Source organism: Montipora foliosa, unplaced genomic scaffold (assembly GCF_036669935.1).
Source record: "Montipora foliosa isolate CH-2021 unplaced genomic scaffold, ASM3666993v2 scaffold_382, whole genome shotgun sequence".
NCBI classification, from domain to species: domain Eukaryota; kingdom Metazoa; phylum Cnidaria; class Anthozoa; order Scleractinia; family Acroporidae; genus Montipora; species Montipora foliosa.
Window position 1 is genome coordinate 505,001 of NW_027179682.1, and position 15,000 is coordinate 520,000.

Here is a 15,000-nt window from a genome sequence, read left to right on the forward strand (position 1 = left end):
CGTGACGTCACCCATTGTTATTAATACGCCAACCAGAACCTAATTGTCTGTTGAAACAAAATGGTTCATCCATTGCTATTGACTCCAAATGGGTGAATTGTGGCGATATTGGCGATTTTGGCGAATTTGACAAATTCGGCAATTTTGGCGATATTCTGCCAATTTCGTCAAATTAGTTCATCCATTGGTATTGACATCACATGGGTGAATTGTGGCGATATTGGCGATTTTGGCGAATTTGACAACATCGGCAATTTTGGCGATATTCTGCCAATTTCGTCAAATTAGTTCATCCATTGCTATTGACACCGCATGGGTTAACATTGGCGATTTTGGCGAATTTGACAAATTCGGCAATTTTGGTGATATTTTGCCAATTTCGTCAAATTAGTTCATCCATTGGTTTTGACACCTCATGGGTGAACTGTGGCGATATTGGTGGTTTTAACGAATTTGACAACATCGGCAATTTCGGCGTTATTTTGCCAATTTCGTCAAATTAGTTCATCCATTGGTTTTGACACCACATGGGTGAACTTTGGTGATTTTGGCGAATTTGAGAAATTCGACAATTTTTTGCGATATTTTGCCAGTCCAATTCGTTCATCCATTGGTATTTACACCATTTGGGTGAACATTGACAAAATCGGTAATTATCCCGATATTTCAAAAGTGTACGCGCTCGTTTCAGTGATTAGCTTTTATTTTACGGTTCCGTTCACAAGATCTTCTTGCCCTTGAACAATTATCATTCATGGACTACGGGAATGCGGACCGCGGTAGCACTTCATTATACTGCTTGCCCTTTGCCAATTTCATTCATCAGTGTCACAAATTCTTGATGATTTTGGGGCTCATTTGTCGAAATTCAAGCACGCTTCCAACAGACCTGTTTACTTTCGCGTTTCACTCAGTCATTTTCCGGTGGGACTGTTAAATGACATGAAGATTTGAAAAGGCTTTTCCGCTTTGTTTTCCTTCTCATCTAACACACTGGCGGCTCCCCCTTCTTAACTTTACATCCGCTTTAAAAGCAGAGTGAAAAAAAAAAAAACGTGAATAACTTACAACAGAAGAAAGAGGCTATCTGTGAAATGAACAGACACGGACTAGCCGATATAATCGAGATATTGATAATCAGCAAAATGAAATTGCTGAAGCAGTGTTGCGGAACGTACACTTACACTCCAGGATTCAAAGATTTAGAAATGTGTGAAAACAAAGTTGCGTTTTTTTTACTATTTCGTGATAGAATATACATTTTTTGCTCTGTTTGCAATGATAAAGTTAACTGTAGAATACCCTGTCACTCAAATAAATTTCTGCGTAGCTGGCTACGCGGTACGCCGAAACTAATGAATTCAAGTTGAAGTATGAAATTTATTCAAAACAGTATTTCTCGTTCTTAAAGCGTCGCGAATGAAGTGGCGATCAATCGTGAATTTTACGGTTAGATTAACTACACTTTTCACGAGATCGTGTCAAGAAAATAGCGCCCGTTGCAGTGATTAGGTCTAAGTACTCTTTAACATTTTCCTTTTCAATTTACGGTTTGGTTAACTACACTTTTCTCGAGTTTGTGTGAAGAAAATAACACTCCTTTACTGATTAAACCTAAGCGTTCGTTTCAGTGATTAGGCCTAAACCCTCGTTAACATTTTAGCTTACAATTTACGGTTTGGCTAACTACACTTTGCACGAGATTGTGTGAAGCAAATAGGACTCGTTCATTGATTAAGCCTAAGCGCTCTTTCAGTGATTAGGCCTAAGCACGCTTTTAACATTGCATACGCGTACCGCGTCGTCAGCTAGTTAACATACCTCGCCATCTTGAATTTAATTCTTTCTGCGTACCGCGTACTGCGTAGCCAGCTACTTAAGATACTTAGCAACCTTGACTTTATTTTACAGTAACTGCCTCGATGTGGCGGGGTAAACTGCAGCTGCTCCAAGATAAAAAATAATTTTCTACTGTTCAAATGCTTTTGGCCTACTTAAGCCCGCCGCACACGGTGAGGAAAGAGCTGAGCATACTCCATCGCGAGGCGGTTTGCTCATCCGTTTCCTCATGTTTGCGGGAAAATTTTGGTGAGAAATTCGCCTTGCGAGGCCGTGAGGATAAAATCAAACATGTTTGATATTTTTGGCCTCGCGAGGCAAATTGCTCACTGCACCTCCTAAATACACAACATTTTGACCACTGTGATGGCGAATATCGTTGTCGATAAGAGTACAGACAACGCTGAACCACTTTCGACTTGTTAAGTTGATATGTATCTCTCGTTCTTATAGCGCGTTCAACGAATCATTTTACAATTCGGTTCACTTTCATTCGCGATAGCACTCGATTTCTGAATAAGACTAAGCGCTCGATTCAGTGATTAGGCCTAATTAAGCACTGGCAGCTTCTGCAGGTACTGTACCGGAGCATAATCACCCTCGTAAAATTTTAGCTTTCATTTAGTGGTTCGGTTTAATACACTATTCACGAGATGGTGTGAAGAAGAAAGCACTGCATTATACTTAACTACACTTTTTACGAGATCGTGTGAGGAAGAAAGCACTCGTTTACTGATTAAGTTTAAACGCTGGTTTTCGTGGCTAGTCCTAAGCACTCTCTTAAAATCCTAGCTTACATTTTGTAGTTCGGTTAAGAACACTATTTTTAGGCCTAAGCACTCTCGTAAAATTTTAGCTTTCATTTTGCGGTTCGGTTAACTACACTTTTCACGAGATCGTCTTGCCCTTGGACAATTTTCATTCATCGACTACGGGATTGCAGACCGCGGTGGCAGTTCATTATAGCAATATTTCAAAAGTGCAAGCGCTTGTTTCAGTGATTAGGCCTAAGCACTCAGTATTGTAAAATTTTAGCTTTCACTTTACGGTTTGAAGAAAGCACACGTTTACTGATTACGCCTAATCGCTCATTTCAGTGATTAGGCTTTAGCACTCTCGTAAAATTGTAACTTTCATTTTGCGGTTCGGTTAACTACACTTTTCAAGAGATCGTCTTGCCCTTGAACAATTTTCAGTCATCGACTACGGGATTGTGGACCGCGTTGGCAGTTCATTGTACTGCTTGCGGCAACACATCGGATTGTTGTTTGTTAGTTTGCGTTTTTGTTTTCTTTCAGTGTCATAAAAGTGGACAAGAAATGTGCGAATTCAACACAAAGGGTGACCATTGTTTCTGCGAAGTCAAAAATTCACTCTCGTAGACGAGGTTACTTTAATATCACCACGTAATTCTAACTTTCATTTTGTGGTTCGCATAACGTACAACACTTTTCACTAGGTAGTGTGAAGAAGAAATCACTCGTTTACAGTTTAAGCCTAAGCGCTCGTTTCAGTGATTAGGCCTAAGCACTCTCGTAAAATTTTAGCTTTCAGGTTCGGTTAACTACACTTTCCACGAGATCGTCTTGCCCTTGATTGCGGGGGGTAGTTTCTAAAGAAACTATGGTGCTGCGTCGGTGGGGAGGTAATATACAAAAAGTTGGTTTTATCAACGGAGTTGATAATGTAAACTGACCACCGTACGGAGAATCTCTATACGGTGTCCAATTTACATTATCAACTCCGTTGATAAAACCAAATTTTTGTATGCGGGATTGCGGCCGCGGTGGCAGTTCATTATAACGAGATTACCAAATTAAATGAAGACTTATGTAGAATTAGTAACTGGACTTTTAGAAATCAACTCCTTATAAACCCTAGTAAAACTATTTTAATTATCTTTGGCACCAGAGCGACGGTCAGCAAAGTAGAGGATTTTCGTCTACATTCGTTAGGAAAAGAAATTACACCGGCTACCGTTGCTAAGGATCTGGGAGTTATCCTGGATCCCTGCTTGACATATAACGATCACATAGCTTCAACAGTGTCCGTTTGCATGGTGCGCCTAGGCCAGATTAATCGAGTTAAACATGCTTTTGACCCAACCACCTTAACTATTATAGTTAATGCCTTAGTTTTTAGCAAGCTATATTATTGTTGTAATGTTTAGAGCAACACCTCTGAGTACAACTTAAGTAGGATCCAGGCTGTACAGAATTTCGCGGCTCGTATCGTTAGCAGCTCAAGGAAATACGACCATATTTCCCCTATCCTTAAAGATCTAAAGTGGCTACCTGTAAGACAGCAGTTGTATTATCGCCACGCAATAATGGCCTTCAAATGTATGTCAGGGTACGCTCCAGCCTCTTTATTTTCTAAACATATTCAAAGAGCCATGATCACAAGGCGTACAAGGAGGAACTCCCAGATGTTAAATATTCCTTTGAACTTTCCACTTCAGGACAGTCAAACTCTGGAACTCACTAGATTCGACTCTTGAATTGAAACCAACACTACAGGACTTCAAACGTTGCCTGAGGAGAAACCTTCTCTCGAATTTTTTGGTGACTTAATTGCTCCACTTTTGTTCTTATTTCATTAATTTAGAAAGGTGAGGCTAATGAAACCAACACATGATTCACTGTTACTCCGAGTTTCGTGCTTACGCACTCATCATTATTATTATTATTATTATTATTATTATTATTATTATTATTATTATTATTATTTCATTAATTTATTAATAATTAATCGGTTCGATTATGTCATTTACTAGTTAATTAGTTAATTAATTTACTTGTTTATAGCATTAGTTATCTCTGGACTTTATTCTGAAAAGCCCCTTTGGGACGAATAAAGTATTTATGTGTGTATGTATGTACTCAGACGACGAGCGAGGAGACTTGGGGCTCAGTTAGCAGTTACACCACAGTGACTTAACACGACGTGTATGTCAATTTCATCACAGGCGGCCCAGAGTCGGAAGGTAAACAATTATAAGGATTTGTATGAGAATCTCGATAACAGACTGAAAAAGATATTTACCCGCAAAAGTTCTCAATAAAAAAGCCGTACTTTATTGTCGTGGTGAATTTCTCGCTTTTTGTGTGGTTTTTTGCTTGATTGAATGCGATTTAAGCGACTTCTCAAATTCCCAAGTTGTCACTCGTACCTAAATAAAGGAAAGGCTGGCAACTCATTTCTAACTTACCTCAGATCTCGCCGAAAAAATTCACACTTCTCGGGCATCAGTCACGCTCAAACTGCGGCGATGGCTAAACGGATAAATTTACTTCCCCTTAACCAAGTTTCAAGGTCCAGCGAGTATCCATTGCTGAGAAACAGCGAAAAATATTCAAATTTTCAAACTCCTTCGAGGCTCGCTAACAATCAATTTTGACACGGCTGGTCAACGGTTCACTGAGCCTCCATACGGTGAGCGCGAACCTACGCAAGTGTACCCATAGTTGGGCAGAGCAAAACAAATCCCAGACTCGTCCCCAAATACCTGCCTGGGGTCATGTCCGAGTTTCTAAATCGGCGAACGATATTAAAAGTTCCACACTGAAACTTTTAACACAGCTCCCATCGCTTTGGTTGCCCCACCGCATGTTATAAATCCGGATTTTCATCGAACTACGTAAGTCCTGAAGCTGTTTGGATGGAGTTTGAAACACAATCGAAGGTATTTACTAGTGTATGAAACACAATCCTGTTTTTCATCCGTCAACAACTCACATTATCATGACTGCAGAAGAAATTCATATGGGTCGCTGCACCTTTTCAGCCTTTTGGACACATTTTTCTGTTGAGAGTCCAGGGAAAATGCCATTGTTCAAATCATCTGTGCTTTGTTTTTGCGCTTCCAGTTGCGTTGAAATGTTCAAAGTTATTTCTCACACCGGTGCATCAAGCGATATCGATCGAAAATCAACAATTATTACATGTACTCGGAATACTTGACAGGTATCCGAGTTACAATCTCGCTTGTCTGTTTTTTGGACAGTACAAATAACGGTGCGGTGATTTCTTTGGCTCAAAGCAATTCACTTAACAAAACTATACTTTTTCTAACAACAACAAAAAAACAGCCGTGGTGTCGAGTGTCATCGGACGAGGGGATTTTTGCACGCGCGAGGCTTCAAACAGCTTCAGTACTTACGTAGTTCGATGAAAATCCGGATTTATAACATGCGGTGGGGCAACCAAAGCGATGGGAGCTGTGTTTAAGGTTTCAGTGTGGAACTTTTAATATCGTTCGCCGATTTAGAAACTGGGACATGACCCCAGGCAGGTATTTGGGGACGAGTCTGGGATTTGTTTTGCTCTGCCCAACTATGGGTACACTTGCGTAGGTTTGCGCTCACCGTATGGAGACTCAGTGAACCGTTGACCAGCCGTGTCAAAATTGATTGTTAGCGAGCCTCGAAGGAGTTTGAAAATTTGAATATTTTTCGCTGTTTCTCAGCAATGGATACTCGCTGGACCTTGAAACTTGGTCAAGGGGAAGTAAATTTATCCGTGTAGCCATCGCCGCAGTTTGAGCGTGACTGATGCCCGAGAAGTGTGAATTTTTTCGGCGAGATCTGAGGTAAGTTAGAAATGAGTTGCCAGCCTTTCCTTTATTTAGGTACGAGTGACAACTCGGGAATTTGAGAAGTCGCTTAAATCGCATTCAACCACACAAAAAGCGAGAAATTCACCACGACAATAAAGTACGGCTTTTTTATTGAGAACTTTTGCGGGTAAATATCTTTTTCAGTCTGTTATCGAGATTCCCATACAAATCCTTATAATTGTTTACCTTCCGACTCTGGGCCGCCTGTGATTTCATAAGATTGCGCCTAAAAGAACGCTTCGGTCTTTCCAGCGGATCACAATCCAGGAAATGTTTATCGTCTTGTGGAGAATTTTAATTTTGCAACTTCTGCTCTACTGGGTGTCGACATTCTTCTACAGCTGTGGTAAAAGGATTTCAATTTTGACTGATGGCAAGATTCGTGAAAAGCTACAATAAAATTCACAGGCTGGACATGCATCTTCACGCACTGCTTACTTTCAAGTAATGGATCATTCGACAATTGCAAGGACATATTTTGTGTGCGGTTTATTGAATCTAATTCCTTGCAAGCGGACATTGGTAAGATTCACATAACTGCTTTGAAACTCTTAGTACCCATTGGTGAAGAAAAAATTGTCATTTTCGCCATATTGCCAAATTTCGCTGCTTTGGCCAACTTTTATGGGCCCCCTTCACTGCTTTGTGTTTTGCCTCGTTGGCGATTGTGGCAAAATTGTCATTTTCACCATATTTACCAAATTCGCCGCTCTCGCCAACTTTTATGGGCCCCCTTCACTGCTATGTGCTTTGCCTCGTTGGCGATTGTGGCAAAATTGTCATTTTCGCCATATTTGCAGAATTCGCCGCTTTCGCCAACTTTTAAGGGCCCCCTTCACTGCTTTGTGTTTTTCCTCGTTGGCGATTGTGGCAAAATTGTCATTTTCGCCACATTTACCAAATTCGCCAACATTTTCTCATTTTTGCCATTTTTGTTGTTGTGTGCATTTCTGGACATATGTCGGACATTAAGTAGTAATAATGAAATGAATAAACGTGTTTCAACTGTGATATCAATTCTGTTATTTGTAATGTGTCTTGAGAAAATGGTAGACGACCGGTTGAAAGCGTACATCCTATATTTGCTCAAGGATAAAAGATAGAAAAGGCTCAGAGCTAACAGGTGTATCGCCTGCAACCATTTTCCGAGTTGAATGGCTGGGTTTTCTTTTGTAAGAAAGAAAACTCAGAAGAGTAAGATTAATGCCAGGATGGAGAGGATGTTACTCCAACTGGATCAAGGTTCTTTGTGAAACCAATCCGAACTTTTGTTCTGGCTAGTTAAGAGAAGCAAGAAGACTCAAAAATGGCTATTTCAGCAAACAGAACAGTGTGTCCCATACTAAATAAATATTTTTCGTGTATAGACAACGAATGAAAAAGGGGGTTTACTCCTCTAACGATATTGAACAGATACCTGTTTGGTAAAAAGATCAGAACAGGAGAAACAAATAATTTATTGACCTTCAAAAGCAATTTCTACTACAAAAGAACTTGGCAGGTCTGGCAAAAGCTCCCCAAGGGTAAATTTGGCGGATGAAGATAGAGGGATTGGCTAAAAGGTTCGCTTCAAAATGTCAAGAAAGGGACCACAGCGAAAGGGGGCACGTATAATTACACTGCAATTCAAGGCGGGGTCCACTGCCGGTGTCAAAACGTGTTACAGAAGATAAATTAGAGCTGATCAGAACGGAAGAACCAACGATACTTGATGCCGCATAACCTGTGACAGCCGCCCCCTTTCGTCAGAAAAAAAAATCGTACAAGAGTCTCCGTGATTTACCATTTACTATTAATCGCGCTCGGAATAATTTGCATAAATTCTAGAAAGCAATCTACGCTGACCAGAATCCCTGCGGCTCAATTTTTTTCGGAGCTAGATTTTGAAAATGGTGGTTACTGCAAGTGATTTCCATCGTGCAATAAAGAGAGTCTCCTAAGTATTTTTGAAATTGCTTCACTTTATAGCGAACAAGAAAATTGTATATTTTCAAGAAAAGGATGACCAAGCAAATTTTTTTATACGGGTGCGCAAAGCCGCTGATCTGCAATGAGGCAAACATGGTCGCCGTTGAACTGTTATCTTCTCCGATGTTGACTTTACATTGACTGGGGTGTAAACATTCCCTCCTGTTGAGGCACAAAGAAAACAGTACCTTCTTCGCAATGGAGCCTTTCAGGAATGCGCATGTGAGGAAACAGCCCCTGATATTCACTCCCTTGAACCTCAGATCCAACCACTCCGTGACCTGCTGTCAGCAGAGGAATCAGAGGCCAGACCAGTTTAAGGAAGGCCAGTACGGAAAGTGTTGACCAGCTACCTATTTAACTTATGAAACCCTTGGAACTAAAAGGTTCTTCTACCTAGCAGGACCGGCAATTGCGCTCGGAATAATTTACATAAATTCAAGAAAGCAAAATACGCTGACCAGAATTCCTGTGGCTCAATTTTTTTCGGAGATAGATTTTCAAAATGGTGGTTACTGCAAGTGATTTCCATCGTGCATTGAAGAGAGTCTCCTAAGTATTTTGGAAATTGGTTCACTTTATAGCGAACAAGAAAATTGTATATTTTCAAGAAAAGGATGAGCAAGCAAGTTTTCTAAGCGGGTGCGCAAAGTCGCTGATCTGCAATGAGGCAAACGTAGCCGTTGAACTGTTATCTTCTCCGATGTTGACTTTACATTGACTGGGGTGTAAACATTCCCTCCTGTTGAAGCACAAAGAAAACAGTACCTTCACCGCAATGGAGCCTTTCAGGAATGCGCATGTAATGAAACAGCCCCTGGTATTCACTCCCTTAAACCTCAGATCCAACAACTCCGTGACCTGCTGTCAGTAGAGGAATCAGAAGCCAGACCAGTTTAAGGAAGGCCAGTACGGAAAGTGTTGACCAGCTACCTAACTAACTTATGAAACCCTTGGAACGCTCTTCTACCTAGAAGAACCGGCACTTTGTTTGTATGGCTTTGACCATTTTAGAAAGTAAACTTCGCAAAACAAGCGGCGAGGAAATGAATATTTATATTCCTTTTTTTTGTTTGATACTCTAAGATGGTCCTGCTGAATTTTCATGGAATTCCGACCAGTAGAAATAGTATAATTTTCGCCTTTCCTGCAGCCAACCCCCAAACCTCTGAGATAAAATGCAAATTTGCCGTTGCAAATTTCCAGCGAGGATTAAGATGTCTAATTTTAAACTCCCCGCAAGTGTTGTAATTAATTCATAGTCCTGCCCCTACAAACAATGTTGCACAGGTCATATATTAAAGACCTATTGAAAGGTAGTGCGACCCAGAGAGGTGTGACTTTTATTTGTCACGCTTCGGTGACATGAATACTTTTTTAAGTGCCTTCAAACTATTTTACTTATAATAAACACGACCCGACGATACTAAATCTTTAAAATTCTTTGTTCATAACAAAGCATTGGCATTGTAATGAGCATCTACTGATGCGGGCAACTCTAAAGCTTTACCGCACTAGCTGATCTGATCATTTTTGATGAGAAGAGACGCATCTCTACGCTTCACCGCGCTTCGCTAGTACCTCTTCCTTTTGAAATATCTTCTTTGAAAGAAATGCAGAACATTGACCGGGAGCTCTTTTCAGAGCTCGTAGAATCCCCGATCAAACCTGCATACCTACATATGTCTACAGCCGGGCCGTCGAGGAGTGAATGGACCGAGTTAATATCCTCACGCATAAACGAAACGAGAGTGTGCTGTTAAGAGGGTAAGCATAAAAGGCAAACCGAACAAGTGATCGAAAGACCAAGACTGAATTAGTTCAATTTAAATAATTCCACAACAAAGCAGATGCTTCCAAGGAGGCTTCAGCTCGCGGTTAGAGCATGAGTCGTCAGTGTTTACTTCCTGCTCTTACCGCCTTGTAAAAATGAAAATTATGTTAACTGCTTTGCAAAACTGAAATCGGCTAACTGGGCAAATTAGGTTAAATGAAAATTCTGAACATTTAACTGCTTCTGGTTGGCTCCAAAGTGCATTTAAATCAAAGAACCCAAGCCACTCAGTTGTCAGCACCGCTTAAAAACCGTGTTTCCTAAGTTTTGAAGGTCCCATGACTATTAGAAATTGCCATGATGTAGAAATATTGCGTTTGCAAACTCGAAATTTCGAGTTTACAAACTCCAAAATTTACGTTTACAATCTGGGTTTTGTTGGGAGATTTCCAAAAAGACAAACACGTATGAAAGACGAAATCTCCTGTGTGCATAAGTTGCGAAATCAACCATATCAAAGTGACTCGCCTTAATTGTTTGTATGTGTCTTTTGATAAACCGATGCTTCCGTCCCCTTGGCCTGAAACACTATCAAGTCATTATCAAACCAAAGCCACAGCGTTAAAGTGATACTCTAATATCTTTTTTTTCTGTGTGGTGATACTTATAATTTTGTGATAAAAATAAGCCATACAAAATCATGACGTTTCGACCTGTCCAAGGTCATCTTCAAGTGTGAATAAAAACGCCAGATTAGCATGAATAAATTGCTAAGAGTTAAAATGTCGCGAATGCTATAGTGTATAAGGTAAACAAAATGTAGAAGTGATCCTCACATTTAACTGGACGATAGATAGATAGATAGATAGATAGACAGACAGACAGACAGACAGACAGACAGACAGACAGATAGATAGATAGATAGATAGATAGATAGATAGATAGATAGATAGATAGATAGATAGATAGATAGATAGATCGTTTGCCTTATTTCTTGGTTCCTGTTCAGTTATAGCTTGAGAGAGAATGGTAACAAGAATATCAATAACTATCAAACTGAAAAGTACTGGACTATTAAACTGAAAAGAACTGGGTGAAACTATCAATATCCGGTCAATATCCGGAGAATGGTAACAAGAATAACAATAATTATTAAATTCTCAACCTCGGATAATGCAATTCTCGTGCTCTGATTGGTTCACTCAATCTCGGTTCTCAGCTCATATACCTTACTTTGACCTTATATGGTAAATGATTGCGCTTAGCGTTGCTAAACTAAAAACGTTTACGCCAGAAAGCGATATTTCTTTCGGTATAAGGCAAAAGAAAAACGTTTTTGTGGAAAGTTTGGATCACTTTCGAAGCCTAGAGATACGCGAAAAGGTAAGAAATGTTTTTGTGATGAGCCTGCGTCTGTCTGACCACGAGGTATTACACAACATCGCACCTTCATCAACTTTTTTCGATTTCGCTAGGATTTTCTTTCTTTTTTCGCTCGTATTTCGTACTTCCAAACTTTTGGAGTTTAAGGAATTTAATAACACAATTATTTCATTCGCGCTTGTTGGGTATGAGAGTGGTTATAGCGAACTCGGCGTTACGCGCCTCGTTGGCTATTTACCATGTCATATCCAACGCGTGCTCATGGAATAATTGTTAACTATGAAACTGAAAAGTACTGGGCTATTAAACTGAAAAGAACTGGGCGAAACTATCAATATCTGGTCAATATCCGGAGAATGGTAACAAGAATATTAATAACTCTCAAACTGAAAAGTACTGGACTATTCAAAGGAAAGTTTAAACAGAGCATAACTAAACTGACTAAACTGTTTACAAACAGACTGAGAGGCGCTAGAGGAACAAAAAAGGAAAAAAAGAAAAGAAAAACAAAACAAGATCAAGAACGGCAAAAACTGCAAATTTCCGCAAAATCCGAGCAATCCGCCCTTTCCACCATGATTTGGAAATTTTTTTCCGTTCTTGTTCGTATTCTTGTTTTGTTTTTGTTTTTTTTTCCTTTTTCCACTTGCCCCTCTCAGTCTCTTTGTGAGCAGTTTAGTCAGTTTAGTGGCATTCTGTATTTCTGCTTTGTATCAATTCGTTTTGTTTGTTTCTCGACAAAAGTATCCCACTGCAAGTCGATATCAACAATTGGCAAATGCGACCTCACACTAGTTCGGAAAAACCATTTCTCAAATTCCTGTCAAACGTTTGTATCGTTATTGTGGCTTAGTAATCAAGTTTATTGTTCAATCAAAATAGCTGTTGATTGCAGTAGGTTGGTTGACTGACGATCTTCTGATGATTTTGAATACTAGCAAGAAAAAATTTTCTTAACGAAGGAGAACTTTTACATCGTTGGTGTGGCTTAGTGATTTTATGTTCGATTAAAATAGCCGTTGATTGCAGCAGGCTAGTTGACTGATGATCTGCTGATCATTCTGAATACTAGCGAGAACATTTTTTCATGAAGGAGAACGTTTACACCGTTATCGTGGCTAAGTGATGGAGTTTATTGTTCGATTAAAATTACGGTTGATGATCTCCCTTGAATACTAGCAGGAACAATCGTTTAAAGAATCACAGAATGGCATTTGGGAACTGATGCTATGTCACAGTTTGCTATCGAAACGTCACTTTTGTCAGCCCTTAATTCCTTTTTTTGTTTGTTTTACTTTTATTTAATTAAAGTCCCTTGCATTATTCACGAGGATTTCACAAGTCTGCTGTCTATAAAATCTGAATGCGTTTTTCAAAGCACACATCATCTTTGAAGATGTTACCCATGTAGACAGCTCAATAGCAAGACCATCAGAAGTGCAGCTTTCTGCTACCTAAGTCCGGTGTTTTTAGGAAAATGTAGTGTCATAAATGCAAAATGTGTTTGTGATGTCCAGGAGGAGGGTTTCGAAAATGCTTCGAACAACGTGTGTAGAAACAGAGATGCTTGCGATAGGGCTCTTCACGGTTTGTTTGTCAAAATTCTACCATTTGAAACATGCTTATTGTCTTGTTTAGTCTTACTTTTTATTTCAAAATAAACTGATGTGGATGCAGTATTTTTTTTTTTCTGGTGTCTTTCACAGGCATAAAGAACGTGGCACTCTTCTTCAGCGCTATTAGCACGCAAAGTCTAAAGAAACAAAGAAAGAAGAAGAAAGCAGATGAAGAGGACGAGGATAGCGATGATAATGAACACATTCCAGACTCGAGTCAAGTGGCAGGTTCAACAAGTCAAGGATGGGTTACTAGTCACCCGACGATTGTCAATCAAAAGTTTTGCCCTCACTTAATTATTGTATCTCGTTGACTACGCCTAACGGTGCTCCGTGCAATCCTCTTGTGATCCATCGTGCCCTTCTTGAGTGCAGAGTGGACGTTATTGCAAATCAGGTAACAAACTCTTTGTCGACAACATCAAAAGTCTTGCAAACGAACAGTAAATTTCAAAGCAGGACGACAAGCAGGAGGGAAAAGCGCGCTATGAATTGAAAAGTAAAAGTCCACAAGACAATGTCCAGTGACTAGATTGGGATTTTTCATAGTGGCACACATTATCTAGGTCGCGCCATCTTAAACTTTCGTCTGGAGTCCTTAGGACAACTAGTTACCGCAAAATGAAATGAGCTTGTGTATGGCCTTAGCATTCCAGTGAATTGTCTTTAACTATTCTGAATCTTATAGGTCCCCTGTCAAGAGGGCAAAGAATCTGGCGCAATGAAGAAGCTGTTTAAAGTCCTCAAGGACCATAAGAACCCATTTATGGAGGACTTGGTGAATGCATCTTACCGATACTGCTTTCGGGATGAACTTGAAAGTTTCGTGGATGATTCTGACTCAGTGGACCTTGACGAATGCGGGACCGAGAACGTTGTCCGAGTTTGGCTGGTCGATTCCTCGTTTCACTCCAATCTTTCGTACGCTTTGAGGAAATTTCAAGATGCAAAATTGGTCATCGACCAGTTCGGTTCCAGTTAGACGTCACGGGCATCCAGAGAGAAAGCGAAACCATCGAAGAACAGGCTAGGTTATCGGATAAACTCACAGCACTTGCGAATGACATTGGTATTGCAATGAAAAGGCTGGGATATGCTCTTTATGGTAGCAAGGTGTACAAGAAATGCGACAAGGCAAAATACACGTATTCGTTCAAGTGCGAGGTGGAGGCTTTCGTCAATAGCTTGGCGGCAAATGAACTTTTCAAGGCGCGACTATTAAAGGATATGAAAAACGTGATAGAGATCCTCGCTAACCCGCATTGCCAAGTCATTCGACCCCTTTGTGTAGGTCAATGACGGCTGGTGCTGGTCCATCAAGGAGCGTCGCTTCTTCTAGAATGCGGTCAAGGACAAGGACATTGGTCACGTTACACCCAGGGCATTTCCCCCATACGACTCGAAGAAAAAAGCAGAGCCTAAGTACGGTTAGTCTCCCAGAAGCCGAAATTGAAATGTTTTGCCAGGACTTTCTAAGACTTTTGAACCACGACCAAAAACGACACAAGGACAAGGTACCTTGTTTCATTGGCGCTGCGAACAGTGGAAAGACAACTTTGTTCCAACCAATTCTAGGAAGAGTGCACCACAGCAATATAGCAACAATCACGAAACAACGAGTCTTCAACAAGGCCATGATTAATCGCTTTACAGAGATAATATTCATCGACGAAGCGAGTCCCTCCACACTAGACATAGACGACTGGACGATTCTGACCCAAGGCGGGTACACGGCGCGTGATGTAAAGTACCAGACTGCAAAGTCATTCATTAACCGTTGTCCCATGCTGCTAACAGCGCAG